At 58.0% G+C, this 6395-nt stretch overlaps 1 protein-coding gene across 2 annotated transcripts in view; it reads right to left on the bottom strand.

The window, feature by feature from the left end:
- Cfap99 (cilia and flagella associated protein 99) overlaps positions 1–6362 on the bottom strand; it is a gene marked incomplete at its 3' end in the record, with an annotated part of 38801 nt that extends 32439 nt beyond the window's left edge. Inside the window, 1 exon segment of one of the 2 annotated variants that reach the window (XM_005408729.2) lies at positions 6135–6362. 2 annotated transcript variants of the gene reach the window in all.
- Between the last annotated feature and the right edge of the window lie 33 nt (positions 6363–6395).

Genomic DNA, 6395 nt, shown 5'->3' with positions numbered 1-6395 from the left:
ACAGAGAGAGACAGAGAGAGACAGAGACAGAGACACAGAGAGACAGAGAGAGAGAGAGACAGAGAGACAGAGAGAGACAGAGAGAGAGACAGAGAGAGAGACAGAGAGAGAGAGACAGAGAGACAGAGACAGAGAGAGAGAGACAGAGAGAGAGAGAAAGAGAGAGAGAGGGAAAGCACAAGACAATGCCCAGAAAGAATCATGAATTTGCAAGCAGGAGACATCCCAGGATGCTTTCAGTGTAGACCAGGGTTGCAGAGCAGCTTCGGCTTCTGTTGGTGAGCACCCAGGGGAGTACCTGCCAGCCCCAAGGTTCTGCCCATCCTCAGAAGCAAGCCCGGGGGAGACGTATCACAGGAAGGAGAGGCAGGTGACCCTGGATGCCACTGTGAGTGGCCAGGGACTTAAGAGCCTGCCCCAGATGCTTCTGGGTGGGCTTCCCTGAGCAGGGCGGGAAAGAGGCGGGGACATCTGTGTCCCCACTGCCCCTGGCTGCAGCCTGGGCCCTGCATAACTACTCCAGCCCCCCACCTTCCTGCTCTGCATGACTCAGAGCCAGCAGCAGCTTTCTCAATGAGGCCAACGGAACAGCCTCTGAAAATGGGCTTGAAGCCCTGATGCCCCAAACAGGCCCTGGTCCCTGAGAACCAAGTGAGTGAGCCGCCGGCATGCCATCCCCACCCTGGCTTGCCTGGCACCGGGTCCCCTTGCCCCATGGCTGGAGTCTGTGGAGCAGCCTCGCTGTGGCCTCCTCCCAGGCCAGTGTGGTCCTGATGACAGGGCAGGGGACAGACAGGGGTTCTACAGCTTGGATGCCACCAAACTAAATCCACTACAGGGACAAATCCACAGCCCTGAGCTGCGGACTTCTCGACCTGATGTAGCCCTGTGCAAGACGAGGTTTGTTCAAGGCCACCTAGCCCCTCAGCCAGCTTATCTGCCCGGGCACTTCCTGCCAGCGTTGCCCCCACCCGAGTCCTGCAGGACCCTCAGTAGGCTGAAGGCTGGGTGGTGGGACAGACACCGCCCCACTCACCGCCCCCCCAGGGTCCTCTCACCACCTTGGGTCGCTCAGACCACCTCCTGTGAGTCTCCTGGGGGTGCTGCCCAGCCAGCACCTTTGGCAGGGAGAAGCGCCTGTCCCTGGCTCCTCACCTCACGACACACTCAGGGCAGGGCTGCACCACATGACAGGTGTTACACCCTGTGGGCATTGTGGCCTGGTGGAGTGTGGCGTCCTCTCCCTGGAGGGGCTGAGCAGGCCAGGCATCTATGACATAGCCTGATCCCAGCGGCTGTCGTTGGGCCCTGGGGACCACGACTGGATTGATGGGGCAGGAAGCACTTTGCCTGGTGGGGTGGGGCCAGGCCTCTCTGTGCAGGAGTCCCTGGGAGCCTGGGGACAGGGAGAGGAGGGCGGCTCAGGGGTCCTGCCCCCATCATCACCAAGGCCACGCACATCTCGGTGCTTCTAAAAACTCTATAGTGTGCTGGGTGTGGAGGTGCAACATGATATCCGGAGTCCAGCAGGCTAAGGAAGGAGGGTCATGAGCCCAAAGCCCAGCCTGGGCAACTTAGCAAGACCCTATCTCAAAACAAAAAATAAATAAATAGAAAGGGCTGGGGACATAGCTCAGTGATAGAGCATCCCTGGCTTCGATCCCCAGTACCGAAAAACCAGCACTAACACCAGCCAACCAAAAAAGCCTCCATAGGATAACTAAGGCCTTTGGGGTGTGCTGGGGGTGGGCCACCATCCCGAGCCAGACAGAGCAGAGAAGGGACTGGCGCTGCTGGCACTGAGGAATTCTGGCCTCTGTCCCCCAGGCAGCTTCATGACTGTGAAGGGGAGTGGAGGGGCAGAGCCCCCAGGCAGAGCTAGAGCATCAGGAAGGGCCCCCAGGCACGGCTGGAGGGTGGGATGGCCCATCCTGAGACACAGGAAGGGGTCTGAGCGGCTTCCCAACCTGCTGGGCAATCAAGGACCGGTGCTCAGCCTCTGTGCCAAGGCTGCAGGCTGGCAAGGGGATGAGGGCTGCGGGTGCTGAGCACCAGGTGTCCCTGTGGGGCTGAGGACACAGGGGCCCATGTGGTGGGGAGGAGGAGGGAGATAGGGACAGGGCCACAGCCCTGGTGCTGTCGCCGGGTGGGGTGACTCCTTCCAGCACCCTGGAGGTGAGTTGCTGCCGTAGTCCAGCCACTTGTTCTGCGGTGTCACCTGCCCCTCAGGTGTGGCTGTGGGGCCTTTGACCCACTCCTGCTCAGTCTGCAGTGGAATGATCCCAACGTTCCAGGACCTGCCTTGAAGGCAGCTGTGGGTGGGGAGCTCCCAGGTCCCCTCCTGCCTGGAGTGCAAACCGTGACATGCTCTGTGCCCTGGCAAAATCTCTTCTCAGCTGGGTGAGCATGGACAGAAGCCGATGTTCAAGTGCTCACACATGCTGGCCCACAGTGCCTGACCCTCCTGTCGCAGGGGGAGGTGGGGTGAGAGCTGGGGCGTCCTGCTCAGAGATGCCTCCAGTGGCTGCCTTGCAGCCAGTTAGTTCTGAGTTCAGGGACACTCCCCACCCATGTCCCAAAGGGTGCAGACTCTGCAGGTGAGGTCACTCAGACAGACGGGCTTGCAGTCCCTCCCACCCCGCCAGGGCCCAAGGGTCTGGACCCCAGCTCTGGGGGCTGGGGTGGGAGGGGTCTGGAGAGGAATGGCTTGAGGGGTCCACTCCGTCCACCACCAACAGAGCCCCCTTCACTGCTGAGGCTCCCCCTTGAGATGCCCCCTACACCCTCTCACTGGTTTAGCAGTTGCTTCCCACAGGGCTCCTAGACCCCAAATAATCCTCCTCCTCCTCCCTCCAATGCACACCCTGCCCTGCCCCTGACGTCACCTGAGAGCCTCTGCAGGGCTGCTCTGGGAGCGCGTGGGCGGGCCCTGCCTCTTCACCCCAAGCCCTGGCCCTCACCCCAGAGCGGGCACCTCGCCAGTGCCCAGAAATGTCTGGAATCCATGGCGAGGGTAAAACAGAAAAAGGACTGCGCACCCTCAACTGTGCTGCTCTTAGTTTGACTTGAAAAGATGACTTCCTCAGCCAGGGAGACCACACTCACTTTTACGAAGTATGTTTTCTAAAGCTTTTATTTACATGCATCCTGGAGTGTCACAGAGTAAAATTTTATCATCTCACTTAATTGGGAGATAGATGCTGCAAGAGTATTTTCCAAGGAAGGAAGAAAACAAAGTCTGTGCTAAGCAGGGTTTGGGATGGGGGTGGGGTGGGGGATCCCTGTCCCCAAAGTTTTCTCCCCATGTGAGCCCAAGGCCAAGGCTGGTGTCCTCCTTGCCCGACCCCTGGTGACCTCTCAGGATGAGCCAGGCCTTCGTGGGATCCAGGACTTGCAAGGAAAGGAGTAAACCTGGGGGAAACTGTGTTTACAGACAGTGTTGAAGAGCGAGTTTTCTTGTTCTCCTCCCCAGAACCACAGGAGGAGGTGGGGCAGGGACTCCCCCTCCTAGCACCTGCTTGGGGTGTGGCACTGCCTGGAGTACTCCTTGCTGGGGTATGCATGCGTGCATGCGTGCGTGAGTGCGTGTGCATGTGTGTAACTGTGTGCAAGCGGGAGCTGCTCCGGGGCCCAGGGTGGGCTGTGTCCTGCTGCCTCCCGTCTTGCAGTGTGGACTGTTCTGAGAAAAGCACGGCTCGGGCACCCATGCAGAAGGCAGGAACCACACTAAGCCCACCAGGCCAGGGCAGGCTGCAGAAGAGCCAGGATGGAATTCGGGTCTGAACTGAGCAGGGGTTGAGGGAGAGGGCGCCTCTGAGCCCAGCTGGACTCCAGCCACCCACTGTGCAACTCTGGCTCACGTGTGGCCTGAGGGGCCGGGGCGCAGGCTCTGTACCCTGACTTCTGGCACACAGCAGGTGCAGTGTGAGGATGGGCACGAGGAAAAGGATGCTTGGATTCTGAATCCCCGCCGAAAACTGCTTGTGATCTTGGTCAGAACAGTCACATCTTTGGGTAGGAAATGTGAGAGGTGGGATTCAATTCCCAAGCTTACTGATGTTTTTCTCATATTGATTTTTGATTCCACTAACCGGGACCTGACTGTCTCCCACTTAAGGCAACTTGACAGGTGGGCTGCAGCAGAGCTTCTCTCCCCTCAGCCGCCCTTACAGACAGGAGGAGTACAGGAGGAGGCTTAAATTCCACCAGACACAAACCAGCTCAACGTGCTCAGCCACTAGAGACGCTTATTTGCATAAGATCCCAAATGCATGTTAATTAAAATATGTTCTTTTCCCATGACTGAAGCCAGTCTCCTGAGGCTGCTGCCAAGTCCTGCCCCAATGGCTTATGCTTTAAGCGCAGCCCCCGGTGGCGGATTCCGCAGCTTGCTTTTCAATCTCGACTCTCTCCTTCCTCCTGAGTAACAGAATCTCAGATTGTAGTTGGGCCTATTGCTCCTCAGTTGAAAGATGACATTTCCCAGCCTCCTTGGCAGGGGAGTATGGTCACATGACTGAGTTCTTGACCTCTGTGAAGTAGGAGGGTGTGAGACTTCTGGAAAGTCTTCTTGAGAGGGAAAGACATATAGCCTTCTTCTCTTTTTTATGTCCTGCCTAGGCTCAGGAGGTGATGGCAAGAGCTCAGGCAGTCATTCTGGATTGTGAGAAAACAGGAAACAATGACAGCTAGAAAAGCTGATCTCTGACGGCGGGGTGCCGGACCTACCTTCACGACTGTCGGTGGGACTCTTTCCTGGAAACATGAACAGTCTGGGCCTCTATGATGTTGGGATTTTTTATTGCATGCAGCTAGGTGAACCTAATCCTAGCAGATGTATCTACCTTCCTCAGGCCAGCCTTTAAGAGTATAATTTCAAAGTATGAAGCCTACAAGAGGCACTTCTAAGCAGCAGCAGGAGCCCTAGACCCTGGGAACAGCCACGCACAGACCCACAGAGCACAGCCGCCCCTCCAGTGGACAAGGACCCCTGGGTCTGCTCTGAGTTGTGCTGAGAAAACAGTATGGGGCGCTTTATGGGAGAAGGTGGGGAGTGTGGCTTCGGACACACCGAATTTGAAGTCTGTCCGTGGTCCCCATGGTGAAGAACAGGTAAACAGGTTTGAAGCCCCAGGGCTTAGGCTGAGAAGGAAGTCTCTGAAAGGCTTCGGAGAAAATGGTTGCTTATAAGGCCATGTGACCACAGGACCATGTGATCTCCAGGATGGGGTGCAGAAGTGGCTTCCAAAGACTGAGCCCTGGGCCTCTAAGGTGGGCAGGTGGGGGGCAGAGGCCCTGCGGAAGGAGCTGTGGGATGGAGTGGGGGGCACAGCGTATCTGCTCCAGCCAAGTGGGGACCGCGTGTCACCACGGGGAGCAGTCAGCTGGGTCACCTACCGCTGACAGTAGGAGGGCATGAGAGCTGGCCTGGTCGCTAGATTTAGCAGCACCGAGGTCGAGGATGACTTTGATAAAGAGCTTCAGAGAAGTGGCCGCATGGAAATCTGATTGGAGGAGGTTGAAGGAAGAGCAGGAAGAGCTGGCGCTAAAAGGCAGCTTGGAGAGGCTGCGCTTCAGAGACCGTGAGGGGTGGGGTTGAGGGGAGGGAGGCCCGGCACAGGTGCGGTAGTCCCGGGAACCGGTTTAGCAGCAGGATGGGGGCAGGGCTAAGGAGCAGATGCAGGGCATGCCTCTGAATTCTGGGCCAGGGCTCTTCCGTCTCTTTGCGCCTCGGTCTCATCCCTCGTGAGTGGGAATTGTAAGTGAGACCACCTATTATTCATTTCTAGCTATGTGATCGGCACACATAGGTGCTCTGATTTTGGTGATTTTATTTTAAAAACTCTTTTAGTGTTTTCATAGATCCAAATTAGGGCACCCTTGGGGAAGCAGGGCTTACAGTACGGGAAAGTATCTTTTTAAAAAGCACCACGTACCGAGGCGATTAAAGGAAAGGCATAAGAAAAAGCATCGTTACCTTTAATCGAGGAGCTGGAAAAAGACCAAAGATGTCAGTGAGCGGAAGCCAGAAGAGGGGAGCAGGAGACGGATGAGCACGCGAGAGAATGAAAGTGTCCGGCGAGCCGACCCAGAATGGGGCCCGCGCCTTGCCCGCACCCCGACTCGCCTCATACCTGCAGCCGCCTGTCTTCTCCGGCTCCGCCTGCGCCGCAGGTCCCAGCGCCCGGGGGAGCGCGGGGTCGCGGCGGACTCAGGCCGTGCCCAGGGCTTTCGGGTCAGCGGGACACTGCCCTCAGCCCGCAGCCCGCAGCCGGCAGCCCAGCTGGCGTCGTTGGCGCGCTGCTACCTAGCAACCGCGCGCCGCGCGAGAGGCCGCACCCGCGGAGCGCACCGGGACGTGTAGTCTGGGAGCGAGTCGGGCCCGCGGGGGCGCG

Source organism: Chinchilla lanigera, unplaced genomic scaffold (genome assembly GCF_000276665.1).
Source record: "Chinchilla lanigera isolate Chin_1 unplaced genomic scaffold, ChiLan1.0 scaffold00113, whole genome shotgun sequence".
Lineage (NCBI taxonomy): Eukaryota > Metazoa > Chordata > Mammalia > Rodentia > Chinchillidae > Chinchilla > Chinchilla lanigera.
Note: the sequence above shows the minus strand (reverse complement) of the source record. Positions and strands in the feature narration are given on the sequence as shown.